The 21,134-nt window shown below is 42.6% G+C and overlaps 1 long non-coding RNA gene across 1 annotated transcript; it reads left to right on the plus strand.

Annotated features, from left to right (window-relative positions):
- The first annotated feature begins 593 nt into the window (after positions 1 to 593).
- On the plus strand, positions 594 to 14,448 carry LOC116038171. The gene is made up of 3 exons (XR_004102045.1): positions 594 to 727; positions 1,310 to 1,312; positions 14,438 to 14,448. It is a non-coding gene; the product is annotated as an uncharacterized LOC116038171 (long non-coding RNA).
- Positions 14,449 to 21,134: the final 6,686 nt, after the last annotated feature.

The following is a 21,134-nucleotide window of genomic DNA, read 5'->3' on the forward strand; positions in this document are numbered from 1 at the left end:
AAAATCTTTGTGTGTTTGAGAAAATATGAATAAACACTGAATAGCTAAAGTGAATAAAGATTGACAAGGAGAAAGAAGAGTGAAAGAAACAATAAACAGACATACGAAAAGGAGGGGAAGATAGAAATTAATGCCGTGCTCGCATGCCGGAGGTGTTTCACACATTACCTGCAGAAGGTGAGAAGGAGCGGTAAAATAGTGTTTAATGGGAAATGTTACTTCTGCAATCTGTGAGGCTCGGGGTGGCCCAGCTTGTTTTTGTTTTATTTGTAGGGTTGACTTTTGGGATCAGAATTCCTCCGTCGGGACTGATAGCATCATCTTCCTGCAATCATGTTTAAACAAGAGCTGTGGATTGGGAGGAGCTGCTGGTGCTCCAGTTCTTCCGCCCACAGTTCAGGTGTAGCCTCACTGCTAGCATTGTTTCTTAGTCTTGTTGAAATTTGGACTGAGCCAGACTATGTTTTCCCCATGCTTATGCTCCGTATTTAACGCACAGACATGAAAATATTACCAATCGTTATTAGTATTCGTATTACCAAACGAGCATATTTCCCAAAATACTGAAGTACTCTGGTTTCAATTTAAAGGAGAAATCCGGCGCAAAGTGAACCTAGGGGTTAATAACACATGTGTACCGAGTCGACCGTTCTCTGGGATATCTTTTCATGCTAATCGAATGTGACCAGTTTCATCGCAAACCACTAATTAGCTTATGATGCTAGTCGTCGGGGCACGAGGGTAAAGTAAAAAGAAATCGCTATTTCTACACCACTAACAAGGCTCAAAATAGCACCACACTACCACGGTAGCATAATGAGGGTCCCTACATGTAAACCGAAGCATTGAGAACTTTGTAAGTGTACAGACAGTTTAGTTTATACAGACAGTAGCGTTCATGTATACGGGCGGGCGCCATCTTGGGAAAGCAGTCACGACCAGTCGAACAACAAACGCCGTGCAACCAGTAACCACTAACATAGCTCAAGCGCAGCGTACGTCGTTCGCCTGGCATTAGCGTTATAAGCTAATTAGCAGTTTGCGATGAAACTGGTCACATTCGATTAGCATGAAAACAAATCCCAGAGAACGGTCGACTCGGTACACATATGTAATTAACCCCTAGGTTAATTTTTCGCCGGATTTGTCCTTTAACACAATTTCATTACTGCCTTTCACATTATGCTTACTGTATCACTTAAATACAGAGCAAATCTTTATTATTTAACACTCTTTCTGGTGGAAATTTGTGACTTTATGAGTTGACAAACCCAAACCATTGTTAGTTTCAGCACCTTTGAGGACAAAGATAGTCTAGGAAACACTACAATCCATTTTTTTACATGGCATTACAATCTGGGAGAAGCCTTCAGGTGTCCAGAGGCCACACCTAAACAGGCTGAATGCAGGAGGCAGAGCCTAAGCTGGGGTTATGGTGCGAAATGTGCCTCTAAACATGGTAACCGTGGCGGTTTGTGTGTGTGTGTGTGTGTGTTATGATACTCCCTGAAACAGGAGTTCTTAATTAAAAAAAACATTGTGGATACAAGCTCTTGGTATTAATGTGCATGCAGTGTGTTTGCCCGGCTGGAGTGAGAACTATCTCCTTGGTAACTCAGCACCTTTCCCCTCTCTCTCTCCTGAAGTTGACCTCCCACCGAGTGCACTGACACCCCTGTCACATCCTATCCACCCCATACGTGCGCGCGCACACACACACACACACACACACACACAGCCACTGCATGCCTCATGAATATTTAATCAGAACTGGTCTTATGACATGCAGTATCAGACCAGTGCAGCAACATCCCCATCTGAGCCCCTCTGAGACTGATTATTAACCCCCCTGAGTGCAGAGGGAACACACCCTCACACACACACAAATATACTGCGTATGTATAAGTATATATTACTGTACTAGAAATATTTGTTCTTATTGTGTGAATAAATCACCTAAAGATGGCACTAATAAATAGCATCTTTCAATTAAATTTGTATGCAGTCACATCCTTTAAATTCCATTTTGTGTTCAGTCTGAACACTTTCAGAGACACCAGGATGCTCTCATCTCTCCAGCTCTTTGAACAGATCTTCCCAGTGGGAAGACGAAATACAAAGATCGACTGACATGGCTTATGACTGACATGATAATACATGTGTCGCGCGTCATTTCTCCCCCTGTTGAGACCTAGATGACATACTGTATGTCAGCCACTGTATGTCACATACAGGGGTTTGATAACCTTGAAACAGTACACCTTTGAAATGCTTCTCCAATAGTGACACGTGTTTTATTGCATTTATTTTCAGACTCTCTTTTTGATAAGTCCTAATGCTGGAAAAGCAACTTTTTCTGCAGGATCTACTGACATTAAATCAGGCTTTCACCATCTGAAGGGATGTGCACACGCATCTGCACTTGTAGAACAGCCAATAGGAACACTCTCTCGCTCTGAAAGGACCTGTGATTGTCTCGGGCTAGATTTTCTAAAGCCTAAAAACAGAGCCAAGAAGAGGTGCAGAAGTCTAGTTTTCTCTCAGACCACTTGAATTAAAATATGCTGAAAGGCAAACAAAAATGAATCAGACTACAGCAAGAAACCTGGATGTCAGAAAAAGAAAACCCACCCACAGATTCCTCCCGTGGGTTTCCCACAGCTGTCACTCATTCCACGTTCTCCTTACCAACACCGAGGTCTGGTGGTCTGACAGCACGTGGAAGATGAATCTGTCTCATCAGGAGCAGGGTGAGCTCCCTCTCCAGAGGGGATTCCCACCCGCTACCCTCCTGACAGGTTTGATGAATCTCCACTTCCCCTCTACTCTGGACGCAAATCCTGAGGTTTTAACCAAACGCGCCACTGCTCCATCTTTCAGAGGAGCTGGAGACGGACTGTGGGACATTTCACTAACGAGAGAAGTGACATTTCAACCTCAAGTTTCAGCCCAGCTCGACCTGACATCTGGCTGCAGATGGGACTCGTCCTTCTGCTCTGTGGACAAAGTCAACAGAATCCAGTGGTGGACGATAAAGTATTCAGATCCTTTACTTTTATAGGTCCCATATTGTAAAAAGTGAGATTTCCATGTCTTTTTTATTATAAAGCAGGTCAGTGTGTGTTTTAGTATTCAAGTATTAAAACGCTCAATCCACAGAGAAATGCACACAGCCCATATTCAGAAACTGTGCCTTTAAACAAGCCGTCAGGACTTTCGTACGATTGTGATGTCACAACTATACTTTATAGGTAGAAAGTGCCGCTACAGCGCCGTTTGAGTCATTCCCCGGCTGCAATGAAGATGCAGAGACTCCTAATGCGCACATACGGACGACCCAGAAATGCCAACCAATCAGTGCAGACTCTGCTTTTTCTGGACAGGTCTTAAAGAGACAGGCGCAAAACAGGGCGTTTCAGACAGAGGGTGAATACAGTTATATTCAGTCTGATAGTATGAGAAAAATAATATGTTTTTTTAACATTAAATCATGTAAACATGTTCTAGTAAAAACCCAAAACACAAGTATGAACCAAACATGTACTCATGAGATAACAAAAGATAGAGGAAAGAAACAAGGAAGTTAGTAATGAAGGAAGGAAAGAAGGATATTTTGGCAGAAAGCAAATTAAATGTTGTTAGTGAACATTTTACTGATATGTTGAGTATTTTCGCAACTTGCCAGATACATTAATTAACATTAATTAACAAAAAACAATTAACATTTACTCACCAAAAACATTATCCAGGTGGCATCACAGTTCCTTCACATATTTGCTGTTGCAAATTAGTTAGTGAACATACTTTCTAGCAGACAGGGTTGCATTAACATAGGTTGAGGCTATTTGCACCCCTGTGTATGCCATTCGTACCCTGGTGCACACAGCAATGTGTTGTATTAATACCCCATCTGGTACAAATATCAATGTGTGCTATTCATACCCTGGTCGTATTAACATCTTTATTTGTATTCACATCTATTCTTTACTTAACCAATTATAATTTTACATAAATTGGTGTTTTTATATGTATGTCACTTTGGATAAAAGCGTCTGTCTGCCAATTTTCTGGGCATGCGCAAAGAGTTTGTTGTTACAAGGCATGATTATCAATGTATGCTATTCGTACCAGTGTATAAATTAGAAGTGGATGATATTCGTACCCTGGCGTAGGCTACCCTTTATTTACACTCAGTTATACATACTACTCATGTATTACACCTTTTTGGAATATTGGTCTGTGGCCTAAATAAAATCGTTGCAGTGTCCAATATTTCGCACACTTCAGAGAGACGTTGATACATACACTTGCGTGGTTTTCGACCTGGGGGGCGGGCCCTAACTTGCACAATGGCATGCAAATTATCCAATCCAAAATGAAAGAGACAAGACCCCAGACTCTAACCACTCATCTAGCAGTTTTTGTGGAATGTAGTACAATAGCTCAGCTGTGTGGCCTAGGCTATTCGTACCGGGGGTGCAAATAGACACTGATTAACATATCTTACCTACGGTTAAAAGGACCCTGCATGGCTACACAACAGTCCAGTGCACCTGCAGAGTAACCACCGTACCTTAAACTCAGGGTGCGATTTGCTGGGTGTGGTGCGTGGGATTTCCCCCTTTTCTGGTCTACATATCCTGCCTTTGCTCGATCATTTTTTATGCCCTGTTGGGACAAAATGTATCCCCCCCGTCAAAGTGATCAATGATACTTTACCAATAGACCATTTATAATAACGTAACGTGTAACCTGTAACCTGTAACGTGAACAGTCTAGTGCCATAGAATGATAAAATCCGAGCAGCAGTTACTGCTAGCATTTAGCCGCTACAGAGCTCCAGGACGGCGGCTACCAGCGGCAGTTGTTTAGTGGTCAACAGGTGACTGTGAGCTGGCTACAGGCACCGCCGGATGACGGTCCTTTCAGGGGCCATCCTAGTGGAGTTTAGCCAGAAAAAATGAGCGTCATGCGGTGATGACAGTTAAGTTTAGGCACCAAAACAACTTAAGTTTAGGAAAAAGATCGTGGTTTGGATTAAAACACTCCCGAGCAACGACTGAGCGTTTCCTGGGTGAAAGTATTTTCTTTTCGCCGGGAAGTGAACTTCTAACACATTCTCACTCCTATCGCGTAAAATACGGACACGCGGGACAAGAACGGCACAGTTGGGTTTAGGAAAAGAATATGGGGATAACGGCACACTTTTTTCAAAGACATTGATAGGGTTGTACTTACTTGTACAGTTATTTTGTGAAGAACGAAAAAAGAAAAGCTTCAGAGAAAAGTCCTAACTCTACCTGCTTTCTCACCTCAACAAGCCTGGCCAATCGATGTGTGCAGTGGATGTGGTCATGAATATACAGAAATGTGTATTTATGTACATGAAGTAGCTGGATGATTGCCAAAGGTCAAAAAGGTTTAGAGAGAAGTTGGCAAGGACCTGAAACTTTGTAGGTTTGAAGAAGTTTGGTGCTCATGCAGCTGAATCTTTTGGGAGTCAATAAAAACAGGCGTTCACAGGGAACTATTTATTTCTGTTTCAGTAAATCTGCTTTATTACTTCCGTCTTTTTGGTAGAATCCAAGAACTGAAAGTGTATGAGTAAAAAACAGAATTTTGTCTAAATCCAAATACTTATAATGCAGCGTGACTCACTGACCTCCACGCCAGACTGAAGTTCTGCCTTGTCATGCTCACGTTCACTATGATTTCAACACTAACCTGTAAACAATCCACACCTAGAGCTGCAAAGATTGATCAATTAATCGATTAGAAACTATTAAATTAATGGCTAACCATTTTGATTATTAATTAATTGGGTTGAGTAATTTTATTTCTAATTCCAGGATTCTTAAATGTGAATATGTTCTAGTTTCTTCTCTCCTCTGTGACAGTAAACTGAATATCTTTGAGTTGTGGCCAAAACAAGACATTGGAGGACGTCATCTTGGGCTTTGGGAAACACTGATTCACATTTTTCACCATTTTCTGGCATTTTATAGAGCAGACAACTAATTTCGATATGATTAATCAAACAAATAGACAACAGATTAATCAACAAAAAAAGCCCTATCCACACCGGACAAACAAACGAGACATGATTTTTGCCAAAATAAAACACCCAAGTAGTTTGGGGTTTGTGTTTGGTTAAGAAAGGTGAGCATGTTGTTGGCCTTTGTCCTTAAATCTTAATAAAGGCCATGCAAATTTAATCCATGTAAACAGGAGCAGGTGAGTGGACTGGACTGCGGAGGATGACTTATTCATGGAGGCCTATCTGACCGAGACCTGTGTCCAAAAGCTTGCATGTGAATGTCACCATGCTCGATTGCTGATCTGCACCGTCGAGGATTGTAGGTGGTGGAGTCAACATGAAGGGGTGAGGGCAAGGGTGTAGGTTTTTTTTTCAACATTGGGGGTGACATTATAACAACCGGGGTGGAGGGGGGAGATGGGTGGGGGGGGGGGTCCTGGGGTCTGGGGGTCCTCCCCAATAACATTTTGAGCATCAAATACTTCATTTGCATTCTGGTGAATTTTTTTGCAACACTTTATAGTGCAAATGTCTTTTTGTTAATGTAAAAGACAATTAATATTCTCCTGTATTGCTCAAAACTATCTGCATGTTCAAAACATCGAACGTGTTTGGGGATGTTTTTTTAAGAACCATGTACAGTACATCTCAACAACAAATCTGTTAGAGAATGAGACCTTCGTAAAGCCATAAGCTCCAAAGTTTAAATCTACATAAAAGACATGACATTTAAAATCTACATAGATCACGTCTTTATTTTTCACGCTTTTGTGTGTTCTTTATCGCCCCTGATGTAGCACGAGCAGACACTTGTTTTTCGAGCCACCAGAACGGTTATTTTTACCTCTTTTAGAGAGTGGCTTGTCTTTCATAATAATGATAATAATTCATTTTGAGGGGGGACAAATCTACCTCTTCAATCAAAAAGCTACAAAAAGTGAATCACTATAATTCGTAAGTATTCTACGTTTTTTTTCTGCTGTATGCACCACATTGACTGCTGCTGTATAAGAATGTGAAAACACAGAACTTTCAAGCTAGGGAGTGTAGTCAGCTTCCTGGTGAAATGTGTGTTCCTTGGGAGTGTTTTAACCCAAACCAAAGTCTTTTTCCTAAACTTATCTAGTTGTTTTGGTGCCTAAACTTAACCTTTGTTGCCGCATAACGCTCAATTTGTCGCCTAAACTTAACCGCAACATCGGCCGAAACCACCGGCAGCTCGTGATGCTCTGTAGCCGGCTCACAGTCACCTATTCTCAGGTTAACTGAACCACCAACTACCACTGACCTGACGGGGAACCATGCGGACCACCATGCAGGGCACCATGCGAGCACCGTAGCCGGCGTCACAGAGCTCTCTAGCGGCTAAAAGCATCTACTAACTGTCGGTGATACGACCGAGCTGTGAGGGAGGTCTGTAGCCGGCGTCACGCTCTGGAGCGGTTTAAACAGCTGGCAACTGCTGCTCTGCGTCATGGAGCTCGTAGGCAGCCACCAGCATAGGAGAACACCCTCCTAGTTTCGTTTGATATCTTACGTTTTGGTGTGCATATTTTCATACTATATCAACCCGTTCGTAGAACGCACCGGGCAGAGCAACACAAACGCAAACACAGGACTTTCACCCAGGAGACCGGGGTTTGTGTCCCGCGTGTCATGTTTCCTAAACCCAGCTGTCCCGTTCTGGTCCCGTTCTTCTTTTCCTAAACCCAACCGTCCCGTTCTTCTTTTCCTAAACCCAACTGTCCCGTTCTTCATTTCCTAAACCCAATCATCCCGTTCTTCATTTCCTAAACCCAACTGTCCCGTTCTTCTTTTCCTAAATCCAGCTGACCCGTTCTTGTCCCGCGTGTCACAGAAACGTACCTTTTATAAGCCCACCCATGATCTTTTCCTTAATCGAACTGCGTCAAAAGTGACCCCAATAGTCCCGACCAAGCATGTTTATATAAAACGCCAAAAGCACCTGGCCAAGCGTCCGTATTTTACACGATGGGAGAGAGAATGTGTTGACTATATCATGCGAACCTGTTCATGTGAATGTGTTGCTTCTAAATATTGGGGGGGGGGCTCCCCTACCGAAATCTACGCCTCAGGGTGAGTGTGTTTAGAGAGTCTCCCACAGACCCAAACCACAAGAGACGATGATGCACCAAGAGACGGCAGCTTTTCACTGCAGGCAGGTTTCTCTGATCACTTCCTCCTCTCTGTGTTTATCAGTTGAAGTGAAGACCTGCAGGATATTGATATTTCACAGCACACCATCGCCCGTATAGACTAATCCGTATGGTGTGTTGTTGAGCATCAGCAGTATCACTAAAGTAAACTGGTTGGAAATTTGTTACGACAGCAGCTTTGGGAGAAAACAAAAATGTCAATGTTACCACTGTTGACCGACGTCCAGGCGACCGATGTGTTGTGACACATTTCTGCCGGCAGACTGAATTTTCTGAGTTAGCATATGATTATTGATCAACCAACTTGCAATCCATAATTTCTTACATTGTAATCAAATAATATACATGATTAAATAAAGGCAGGTTCCCTCCCTGAAAAACCAAACAAGGCTCCGGACTGAATGGGAGGATTTCATGGTCTCATTGAAACAGCTGAAAACAGCTCCGCTCCGTAAATGGGTTTTTGGTGAGTTGTGAAAAATGACCTCGGTGTCAATTCATGTTTTTTTTAGCTGAAAAAAGTATTTTTTGTTGCGTTCAATTTTAGGGACAATCTAGAGAAGGAACTTGAAAGAGTTGAGATGATTTTGTTGTTTCCACAGCATTTAGATATTTAGATAGATGACTACCTATATTTCACCATGAGGCATGTTCTGCATGATCCCCTCAACACATTCCGTGCCATAGGCGTAATTTATGGGGGGGTGTTACAATCCACCCTATATTCAAAACTGAGCTTTTTTTGTTTTGTTCCTTTTTAAGTATTTTTTGCCTATTTTTGGCATTTTTTTTTTCGACGTTTTTGTAGCCTTCTTTTTTGTTTTTGGCGCTTTTTCTGAAATTTGTCGTCTTTTCTCGACAATTTCTTTCAATGTTTTTTCAATACATGCATACATGTCCCGGGACCTTCCCTAGATAGTTGGAGATCTCAACGGGTCCAATTTGACCGGTTTTCAAAGTTTCTAAATCAGAAATATGGGTTTCTTTCAACTAAATTGCCCAAAAATAACATGGAGGGTTCTGTACAAAATTCTTCGCAGGTAAAATTAATGATTATTTTCTTTGTTGATTTTGGGTGTTTAATTCAATTTTATATGGCATTTAAAAAAAGAAAATGAAAATAGTTTCAAAACAGTATCCTGACTAAACTTTGACATATAGCAGTCTGTGATTATCCACTCGACATTCTCTGATCTTAACTATTTGTCAAAATTATTTATAATTTCAGCTTTTTCTAACTCAAAAATTAGATATCATTTCATATAAATGAGGTTTATTGACCATGAATTCCAAAAATAAGTGGTAATAAGTTGGTGTTAGTGGCGTATAATATACTGTAAAAAAAAAAAAAAAAAAACAAGCGCCAAAAACGTTTGTTCATTTTAAATGTTGACATAGACGACAGTCAAATTTGACCCGTTTTCTAAATGTCTATATCAGCAACATGGGTTTCTTTTTAACTACCTAATTTTGATTGCCCAAAAATAACACGGATGATTCCATACAAAGCGCTTTGCACGTACAACAAAAGATCGAATCTCTACTTTCATTGAATTTTGGGTGTTTTATTAAATTTTTTAGCATTTTTTCCAAACAGTATCCTCACTGAACGTTGCCATATACCCTTCTGTGATTATCCTTCCTTTAATATTAGTCTAAATAATTCATAACTTGTTTTTTTAACTCAAGAATTAGATATGATATTCTATAAATGAGGATTATTATTGACCATGAATTCCAAAAATAATTGTAAAAGTAGTGGTAATAAGTTGGTGTTAGTGGTGTTTATACATGGTAGTGAAAAGAAGCATTAAATGCAACAACAAAAAACACCAAAAACATTGACAAAGGGTGCCCGGATAGCTCAGTTGGTAAGAGCGGGCGCCCATATATAGAGGTTTACTGTCGACACATAGGGCCAGGTTCGACTCCGGCCTGCGGCCCTTTGCTGCATGTCATTCCCCCTCTCTCTCCGCTTTCATCAAAAGTGTTGAAAAAGAGACCTAGAGAAAGGTTTTCAGTTTTGACCCGGGAGGACGATGCAAGACAACACAAGGGTTAAATATCTCCATCAATAGAGGAAAAATGGAACTAATTTGTACACTGGAGCGAAAGAATTGAACTGAAAAACAATGACCCAAAACAGAACAATAACGCCGGCAACGAAAGCAACAACTACCGCAGCAGCAGCAGCAGCAGCGGCGGTGGTGGTGGTGGTGAAGGTAGAGAACATTATCAGTTAGAGACACAAAGACTGGCCCCAAACTGCCAACATCTCTCACCACAAAAAAATACCTCAAAATGAAAAGGCAACGTGTCAGACAAAGTAGCTCCTCTCTTTCACTTACTCCCTTTAGTTTCTCTCTGTCTTCTCTGTGACGGCTCACACCTCTCTGTCACCGAGCGAGGGCTGCCATGACAGTTGCAGAACTCCGTCTGCATCTCCTCCGCACGCCGCCGCCGCCGGCAGCGCTGAGTCTGCACTCCTTCCCCACAAACACTTCTTCATTCTGTTTATTTCTCCTCGTCTCTTCTCTTCCCGCAGAACGATTCCTCTGCTCGGTATTAAACAAGCTAAATGAGGACATGCTTTTATAAGGCGGGAGCTTTGAGTGTACCCCAGTTTAAGTTACATCGCAGAAGAAAGAGGACGTTGTACCGTCGCTTTCTGTTACTCCGGCAGTCTGTCAGATACTGGCTTTCTCTGTCTATCTCTGTGATACTTGTATTGTCAATTTAATTGAGGAAAACTTTTAAGAGTTACATACACCAAACTTCTACCAACACATGTAGAGAAGTTGTCTCAGAAGTTAAAGCCCAACCAAGAACAATCTTTGCTGAGTTTTGTTGGTGGCCATGATGTTGTGGCCCTCCTCCCCACGGGGTTCTGGAAAAGTTTGATTTTCCAGCTCACTCCGTACATGGTGAAGGAGTTGGTTAAAGCTAACGCTAGCGATGCTAAGCCAATAGTTGTTGTTGTCTCCCTTCTTGTTAGCCTGGTCCTATCAGACAGTATGTAGGAGGGCGGAGCCAGGCTACAAGAGTGGCCAGACTGTCTGTACAAATAAAATATACGAGAGTCTGGTAGGACCAGGCTAGCTAATCCCCTCTGTCCTCGCAAAGGTGGAAATAGCGTGATGTTGCTATATGCACAAAAAACCATAGAGTGACAAAGCGCGTGACTTTAACACCAAAATCTCAGATGGCTTCCAATCCCCAACCAACAGTAAGCGTTGGCTTCCTGTAATCAGGAAGATGATCTTTCATTAACCTATGCCAAGTGATTTCAGTTTTCTAAATAAACCAAAGCTTATACAAAAAATGTGACCGATGAAAAAGCACACATTAAACAATTTTTTAACAGTCATATGGGTCATTGATCATTGAATGCAAAGACAAATTATCCATTTGGCCTTTTAATGCCTTAATTCAAGCTAGACTTTGTGGAAATGTAGAAGCTAGTCAAGTATTGAAATTAGTGTTAATTCAGTGTGTATTATGAAGTCCTAACTGCACACTGAAATGTGCTCAGTGAAACGCAGTTAAAACATTTGGTATATATAGCCTCAACATCCAAACACCTCTTATATTTAAACCTAATTTAGTTATAACCTAGATGCTGCATTTAACTAATCCAGGCTTAATGGGTTTGGTTAGCTGTAGTCTCGCTTTACCAGACCTTTCCCAAAAGCGCGCTGAAGGAGAGTCTGGCTACTCCACATAGCATTACGGGATGGGAGAAAAACGTGCTCTGGTTTATTGGCATTTCTCTAAACCAATCACAATCGTCAAGGGCGGCGCTAAGCTCCGCACAGAGCCGCTGTAAAATAGTTATGCGAGGGAAGACTCAGTTTGGACAGATAGTCTAGCTAGCTGTCTGGATTTACCCTGCAGTGATCTGAGGAGCAGTTAACCATAGTCCTCACAAATCCACCAAATTTAATATTCCAACACAAAGAAAGAGGAAGAAAATGGAAAATACATGCATGCGGCGGAATTTCCAGTGACACCAGAACATTCCCGGAAGTGGAACGTCGTGGATATAGACTAGGTTAGCTGTGACGTGCTGTGTGCTACCTGTAAATGTAATATTTTATGGAGCGCAGATGACGTGAAGTGTGGTAGGAAAGTGGCTTGCGAAGGAGGAATTTTGTCCGTTGCCCGGTTAAAGTCTGTCTATACTCCTGCCTGCACGTCCTCCTGAATGGACAGTTAACAAACAAACACACAAACACACACACACACACACGTTAACTTAGTACCACATTTATGAAAATTGTAAAAATACATATTTGTCCATCATAACCTGCCAGAAATGTTTCCCATAAATAATCTGCATTTTAAGTGTCATTTGTTTGCACAAAAGCATAACACTTGACCAATAACAGCTGATATGAAAAAAACCTGCATAGTACCCAAATAATTTTTTGACATTCAGAAACCACATTTGACCACATCACCTACATCTACAATTGGTATTGTATATGTAGAATCTCACACACACAAACACACACACACACACACACACACACACACACACACACACACACACACACACACACACACACACACACACACACACACAGAGTCCCTTTGTCTGTAAGGGGCTACCTTTTAGATGTGCATCAGTCCGGACAGTGTGTGTCTGCCTCTGGGTCCAGGCCCTGAGTGTGTGTGTCAGGCTCAGTGACACTTCAGTCACTTCAACTCTGCAGCCGCACCGTCGTCGCCACCATGAGTGCCTGCGCGGCACTTTGCGGGTGCAGAGGGTGACAGGGTGCGTGACAGCGGGCGGCGTCATCCTGGCACTCCTATGTCAGCTGTGAAAGTCTGTTTGGCAGCAAACAGAGATCCCCTCCCTCCCCTCAGGACTTAAGAGGAGTCACTCAGACAAAACAAAAACTGATCCTGGGCTACGTGTGACACGTGTATTTAAAACCTGGTCCAGCTTCATGAAGTGTGATGTTTCTCAGTCTGTCCTTTACTCTCACCATGACAGTCATGGTGAGAGTAAAGGACAGACTGAGAGAGTGAGGATAAGCTGAACGCTTATTGATCTGAGAGTCCAAAGGGTTTTAAAGTTACGGGGGGAAAGTTAGAGGAATAGTTCATCATGGCATCAACTTTTTAGTGGCAAATTTGGACCCATTGAGCTTCAGTCAACAAGCCATGAAAGCACATGTACACTGATAAAGCTGCAGCAGGTATAAGAGCGCAGTGTTTGCGATGTCTTCATCTGTAATGCCCAGCTCATGTTAGCACACCCAACGCAAGTAAAACATAGAAAGCAAAGCCCTATATCCTAGAAATGATGTTCAGCAGTGTAGACATCCTTACAGCCTTAAAGCTGGGGTAGGCAGGGTTTTTTTTAGCATCATTGGGCAACAATTTCATAATAACCTTTTAGCATATTGTAATTCAAAGTGTCTGAGAGAAAAATAGACTTTTGCACCTGCTCTTGGCAGTGTTTTCAGGCTGTAGAAAATCTTTTGCCAATCACAGGTCATTTCAGAGAGAGGGCAATCCGATTGGCTGTTCATGCGCGTCCCTTAAGATGGTGAAAGCCTGATTCAATGGTGAAAAATCCTGCAGAAAAAGTTGCTATTCCAGCATTGGCAAGATCTGCATACACAATGCAAAGCAACCCAAAGAAAGGAAGACGGACTTCTCAAGAAGAGTCTGACAGTAAACGCAATAAAACACGGGTCGGTATCGGCGAAGTGTTTCAGAGATGGAGACAAAGGCTACGTTTAGACGGAAATGATCTGAAGAGAAAACGCAAAAGTGGCGTTGCGTTGTCACTTTTTATTAAGCGTTTAGACGAGCGTTTTGGGGGGGAAATCTGCATGCATATGGTGACGCAAAAGTGTGTGAAATTCGATGTAGTATGCACACCAGGCAGCTAGGTGGCACTGCCACACAACACCACCAAGTCCGCACGCCTGCGTAGAACCTTCCTTCTACTTCTCTCCCTCTCCTCTCCCTAGTAGCGCGAAACCAAAACATGGCGAAGTGAACAACAAAAGCTGACAATTTTGTCTGGACAGACGAGGAGGTGGCACAACAGGGCATGGACTGCGAGTCCTGCCAGTCAAAATATATAGACATATGGACCGAATTTCTTCAGCAGTATCCTGTACCAGGAGGGACGTCATATCCGCACGAGAAAGACGCTATCTGTAAAAGTCAGAAATCATCAAAGCTGAAAGCCATCTGGACCAAGTATAGGCAGGCTGTGGATACCCAACGGCGGAGTGGCCATGGTTACTCTATATTTTGATTTATGTAACGAAATATGGGGTGCCACCGTGAGCAGATCGGAGCAGACTTTTGCGTTTTTACCCTTTAGATGGGAACGCGAAGGTGGAGCGTTTTTAAGATTTCCACTCCGGAGGGTGGTTTCACTTTTTTGCGTTTTTAAGCCCCAAAAACACCGTCGCCGTCTAAACAAAAGGCACATCTGATAAAATATTTTGTCGTTTTCACCCGCGAGCGTTGTCGTGTAAACAGGGCCAAAGTGTTGCTAATAGTTTTGCCTTCTTCTAAACGTAGTCAAAGACTCACGGCTGTGGCTAATTCAAGTTCATGTTAACAGTGGTGGAATAGACCAGTCTGGTGCAGGGAGTGAGTCTGTGGTATGGCTGCAGACCAGGCTGAGTGGAATATATGATTGCTAATTGACCCTCCACTGCCACTGAGGACTGTCCTCTCCACTGCACTACTGCACAGACCCATCTGGTCAATAGTGTGTGTGTGTGTGTGTGTGTGTGTGTGTGTGTGTGTGTGTGTGTGTGTGTGTGTGTGTGTGTGTGTGTGTGTGTGTGTGTCATCCCTCAACAGCCACAAACCAACAAATATTATCAAAGAGAAATAATGACTGGTTGATTCAGAAAAAATGCTGAATCACTCTCTCTCACACACACACACACACACACACACACACACACACACACACAGTGATGGGGAAGTGAAACATGAATGGAAGTGATAGTGGTGGTTTGAGGGACTCAGCAGGAACTCGACCCCTCGTTAAAAGGTTGACTCAGTAAATTGCCTCGTGACCACCGTCAACAGGAAATAGAAAGAAACATGATGGAAATTCTCTTCAAGCGAATTCTTGCAGCAAATACAGTAATGAGCTAAAACTGCCCGTGAGCACAAAGAAGATATAGAAAGCACAACAACAACCTGCAGCACCATAAACATAGAAGGATAACAGCACTTGTTCACTTATTTGTGATACTGCAAATTACTTTGATAACAGTTATTCTGCTTAAATACTTGAAAGAGAATATCTGGAGGTAATTTTGCCTTTATGGTTCATTTTAACTTCTTTCATGCAAATTTAGGAGATTCACCCCCCCCCCCTCCTTGCCTCGTTGTTTAGAGATCAGCACATCATCCCGCTGGACTCATTTATTTGTTTGTTTGCCAGTTAGGTTTGTTTATTACTGTATTTTCAAAGCACGGGACACGGTTAGATTTGCTGTTTGGGCATATTTTCTACTGTGATAGCATGTTTGAATTTGTCTACTCAGCATGCGGCATGTCAGAGAATGTGTGTGCGTGTATGTGTGTGTGTGTGTGTGTGTGTGTGTGTGTGTGTGTGTGTGTGTGTGTGACAGTACGGAGCCGGTGTAGGCAGGGCATGCATTCAGGGGTCGCAGCAGCAGTAAGCCACCAGTGCCAAATTGCTTTCCTGGGTGCGTCGGGCAGGAACCGGCGGTGTGGTGGCCCCACAGGCCCCCCCCCCCCCCCCATCCTGGCCCCGGGTCACTAACTCAATCACCAGATCAGGAGTAATAATTATTAATACCCTGTGAGCATTAACAGCACGCAGGTGATTTATCAAATATGTCGATTACATTTTGAGCAGGCTGACAACTTTTTGAAGCTGAACACGTCCCTGGGGAGTGGGCCTAACTGGAGCACCAGAACACTTCTACTGCACCAACCCGTGTGGGTTTCTGCTAAATGAAAAGGCCTCCATGGCACCAGGGTGGATTTTATTTATACAGCAGCCAATTCTTCAAAATAAAAGCATGTATCACTTTCTCCTCCTGCTGCTAAATGAGACAGTTTTGATCATCTGAAGTTTGGATCAAAGACTTCTCGCGATGTAGGCTGGAAGAGAACAACATCACATCTGCACTAAGTGCAACTTGCACAATAGGTTTATCTACATCTTTATCATTACTAGTTAAGCAGTTGTACATTTTGTATTCCCAACTTGTATATATGTTAAATATTTATCATTGTATTCTATCTTATTATTATTTCATGTATATTGTATGTATGTATATTGTATCCTATTATTTTATGTATATTAGATCCTAGTATTTTATGTATATTCTGTGCTGTGTGACTGACATTTTGCTGCTGTAACACTGTAATTTCCCATTTTTGGGATCAATAAATATCTATCTATCTATCTATCTATCTATCTAGCTAGCTATCTATCTACCTGTCTATCTACCTATCTATCTATCTAAGATGGGGACTGCTGGGACAAAAAGCTGCTGTTGGTCCCTGGAGCGCTGGAGTATGGTCTGGCTACACTGCTTATCTATTCTGGGATAGGGGAGAAAACGCTCTAACTTGTTTGTATTTCTTTAAACAAATCACAATGTCCTGGGTGGCGCTAAATCTGGGATGCAGCGATGGTGCCATGGCTAAATAGATAGTGGAAGGAAAGGAAGATCCCGCACGTGACAGATGTCAGACTTTATCCGAGCACATGTACATCCGTTAAGCCAGACTAGACCCCCCTGCATCACCTCTACCTCCTACAGTACCCTCTGTGCATCATGTACAGTACCTCGTCGCCTCCAAAGTCCCATTGAACTGGGCACGTTTCAGCCATGGCAATGCCTAGATTTACATCTGGCAGTCTGTTCAAAACTGTAGTAACTCTCTTTTTAATGTCTATACCAGCTTCTTTTTCACAGGCCGACATGGAACGCTGGGATGGTGACGGCCAAAATGATGGTTCAGTCTGACTTGTTAGAACTGCTAGCTTAGCAAAGCTTCAACAGATGCAGCAGAGGCACCCCCCCCCCCCCCCCACTGTAACACTGAAAACTACTACTAGCGTATTACTTCTACTACTACTCTCAGTGCTCTTAATATCTTGACAAATTACAACTACAAACTCTCCCCACTGCTGACAGATTCCTTTTTATCTTTTCTTATTGAAAAGCTTGGACTTTTAACTTTTTAATACATGTTATATGACATTGCCTTGTACTTCTAAGGAGTGGAGAACAAGGAAACATCATAGATTTGTTTTTGGTCTACAGGACTGCATTACTGGATTGTCTTTGTCTCAGTGAACCCCATAGACTGGAACCAGAGTCAATTGAGAGTGTAAAAAAGTGGCTGCACATGTGATTTATTGATTCAAAAAAGTGAATTCAGTGTTCTTTAAATATAGCACACAAGCTTCATTATTTACCCAAAGAACAACCAATACTTCTGTGCAGGAACGCATTCACAATTTGTGTGTCAGTCAGTTTGTAGTGATTTGATTAAACACAACTTTATTTCGGAATATGCACCATGCAGTGATGAAGTACTCAAGTCCTGGACTCTTACTCGAGTCGCTATTCTCTGGACTCATGATTCCACTTGGACTTGCACACTAATGACTTTGACTTAAGAATTTAGAAATCAGACTTGAGCAGACTTGCCGGGGTCAGCCCTATGTTCCCACAGCCCTATGTTCCCATATTTCTAGGAATTTCTTTTTCACTGAAAATTAGGCCCTATGTTCCCATATTTCTAGGACATTTTTAAGATTAGGTCTTGTGTTCCTACATTTCCCTTCAAGGGTTATGGTTAGGGTTAGGGTGGGTTAGGCGAACATAGGGCCTAATTTTGGAGAAAAAAATCATAGAAATGTGGGAACAGGACTGTGGGAACATAGGGCCTAATTTTCAGTGAAAAAGAAATTCTTAGAAATGTGGGAACATAGGGCTGTGGAAACATAGGGCTGTGGAAACATAGGGCTGTGGGAACATAGGGCTTTGGAAACATAGGATTGCGGGAACATAGGGCTGTAGGAACATAGGGCTGTGGAAACATAGGGCTTTGGAAACATAGGGCTTTGGAAACATAGGATTGTGGGAACATAGGGCTGTAGGAACATAGGGCTGTGGAAACATAGGGCTTTGGAAACATAGGGCTTTGGAAACATAGGATTGTGGGAACATAGGGCTGTAGGAACATAGGGCTGTAGGAACATAGGGCTGTAGGAACATAGGGCTGTAGGAACATAGGGCTGTGGAAACATAGGGCTGTGGAAACATAGGGCTTTGGAAACATAGGATTGTGGGAACATAGGGCTGTGGGAACATAGGACTGTGAGAACATAGGCACGCTCCCAACTTGCCCCCTACTACATGCTCACATTTGAAAGATGCAGAGGGATGCGGGACTGCGGACTCTTCTTTAGTGACTCAGACTCCAACACTGGGGACTCGAGACTCGACTCAGACTCAAACTCAGGTAACGGTGACTCGGACTCGACAGTGACTCGACTACAACACTACAGCGCCATGCGAGTACAATATAAACTAAGATCATGAATGCTTTAGAATTAGATCTTGACACAGGCCCGTCTATAAGAAAGGGCCACAACATAGGTAATAATATGGGACCGGACTTTGATATTGCACTTAGGTTTTGGGGGTTCCGGAGGGCAGTTGCCTGCTTTGCCTGGTCGGTAATAACCCAGCCTTGACAACAAAAACACCAACAACAAAAACAACAGGTAAAGCATGTGGAGGCTGAGGTTATAATCAGTCTTATTAAAAGGATGTGAATCTATGAGCTGCAAGCTGCTTCCACAGTGTTTGTCTGGAGTGTGTGTGTGTGTGTGTGTGTGTGTGTGTGTGAGTGTGTGTGTGTGTGTGTGTGGGGGTGGGGGTGGGGGGGGGGGTTACTGTAGGTAAGCTGAGCCGAAGAGACGCTGACTGTGTTGAATCTCAGCAGCAGCAGCAGCTCCAGACGCCAGAGACACACTGCACCTCTCTCTCTCTCTCTCTCTCTCTCTGAACAGTATCCTCTCTTTCGCTCCGTTTCTCCATCCTTCTCACTGCTTCACTTGTTTTGTTTCTCGGATGCAGCTCGGATGGACTCTGCCCTGATTTATGAATAGAAAAGCCCACAGTGTAGTCATAGCGATCTCTCTCTCTCTCTCTCTGTCACACACACACACACACACACACACAGAGCACATGCCTGCATCCCATCTCACACTCTCAGTGAGGTGATGGCTGTCACACTGCTGTTTCCTTTTGAGTCAGCAAAAACAGGAAGAGGAGGAGAGTGATGGAGAGGCTGAAAGGAGGGAGAGAAAGAGAGAGAGAGAGGAGGAGGAGGAGAGAGATGTTAAGAGAAAATTCAAATTTGAGGTGAGAGCTGTGTGTTTCACCCCAAAAAAAGATTGCATCACTCAGCAGTTTTTGAAGTTGGTGAACAGAAACATTATAGACAGACAGACAGACAGATGGTCTAACTTTAATGTGCTTCATGCTAATTGCACAGATGAGTGTTATGAATAACTGCCTAATGAGTATGCACAGGTATGCAATAAACATGTGACTACATGTCTAAGAAAAGAAAGCTGAACGCAAGTGACACAATGTTTAACATCTGTCTTGACAAATTATTTTATGGGACAAAAGTTAGAATGTATGTGTTGCAAGGAAACACATGGGAGATTTCATTAACCACATGTCTTGTAAAGAGGAAAAGGTATTAACTAAAATGCACCTGTATATCTGGCTCTTTCACTCACACATACACACACACACACACACACACTCGGAGCAAAAACTTTAAACAAATAAAAAGATCAAATTTGACAGTTTGGGAGGGTTTCTATATTGAGTTTATCTGACAGCCTGCACGAGAAAGTTAATCATTTTTACATCTTAGTTTGACACATTTTTGTGACAGCCTTGCTGTTGTTAAAATAAAAAAAAAAATGTGTTTTAAACTTTAAAATGTAAGGATTTCACACACACAAACATAACCAAGCATTAAATGCAAATATAATGCTGTGCAAATCAATGACTTTCTTTTATTGATGTCTAACCGTCTACTGGCCCTGACCCCGCCACACACACACACACACACACACACACACACACACACACACACACACACACACACACACACACACACACATTCACAGTGAGTTATGTGTGCTGGAAGTGAGCCGCCACCCACCGGGCCTGACGGCGGTGTCACATCAGCACCAACGCGGTGTGGCATCTGTCTCAATCCGCGCTGCTTCCACCCGGAGAGGAGGAAGGAGAGGACCACTTAATGCAGTTTAGGCCGCGTGCACGAGCTCGCGCGCACACACACAAGAGTGGACATCGAGGGTATCATGCAAAGCTGCCCTATGGAGACACTCAAAACATACAGTGAGTGAGAAAGAGTTTAGCTCATCTACGGTGTTGGCAGGAGGAGGCAGAGAGCAGGCCGACTTCATCCATCCATCACCGGCTGATGGGGCGCACTGAGGCCCGCTGACAGGCGGCCAAAGCCGGGGCAGCGGAGCAAGGCGCCCGATGCCTCTCACAAACAATATACAGCCGACAAATTAGGGAATAAAAACTCGCAGAAGGAAAGGCGAAAATAAATTAGCGAAATGGGAAAGCACAAATTAAGGGTCAAATGAGGACTGGAAATGAGTTCCATTTCTGCGCCGCCTTTAATAATAATAATAATAATAATAATAATAATAATAATAATAATAATAATAATAATAATAACAAGAAGAAAAAAAACTATAATCATATTATTAATAAAGATTGACTCAGCTTTATTAGGCTAAAATATGATTCATAGTAGTCATAATACTGCTACTATCAATATATTGTAATATAATGTGGCATATTTAACAATAT

This window comes from Sander lucioperca, chromosome 11 (genome assembly GCF_008315115.2).
Source record: "Sander lucioperca isolate FBNREF2018 chromosome 11, SLUC_FBN_1.2, whole genome shotgun sequence".
Classification (NCBI taxonomy): domain Eukaryota; kingdom Metazoa; phylum Chordata; class Actinopteri; order Perciformes; family Percidae; genus Sander; species Sander lucioperca.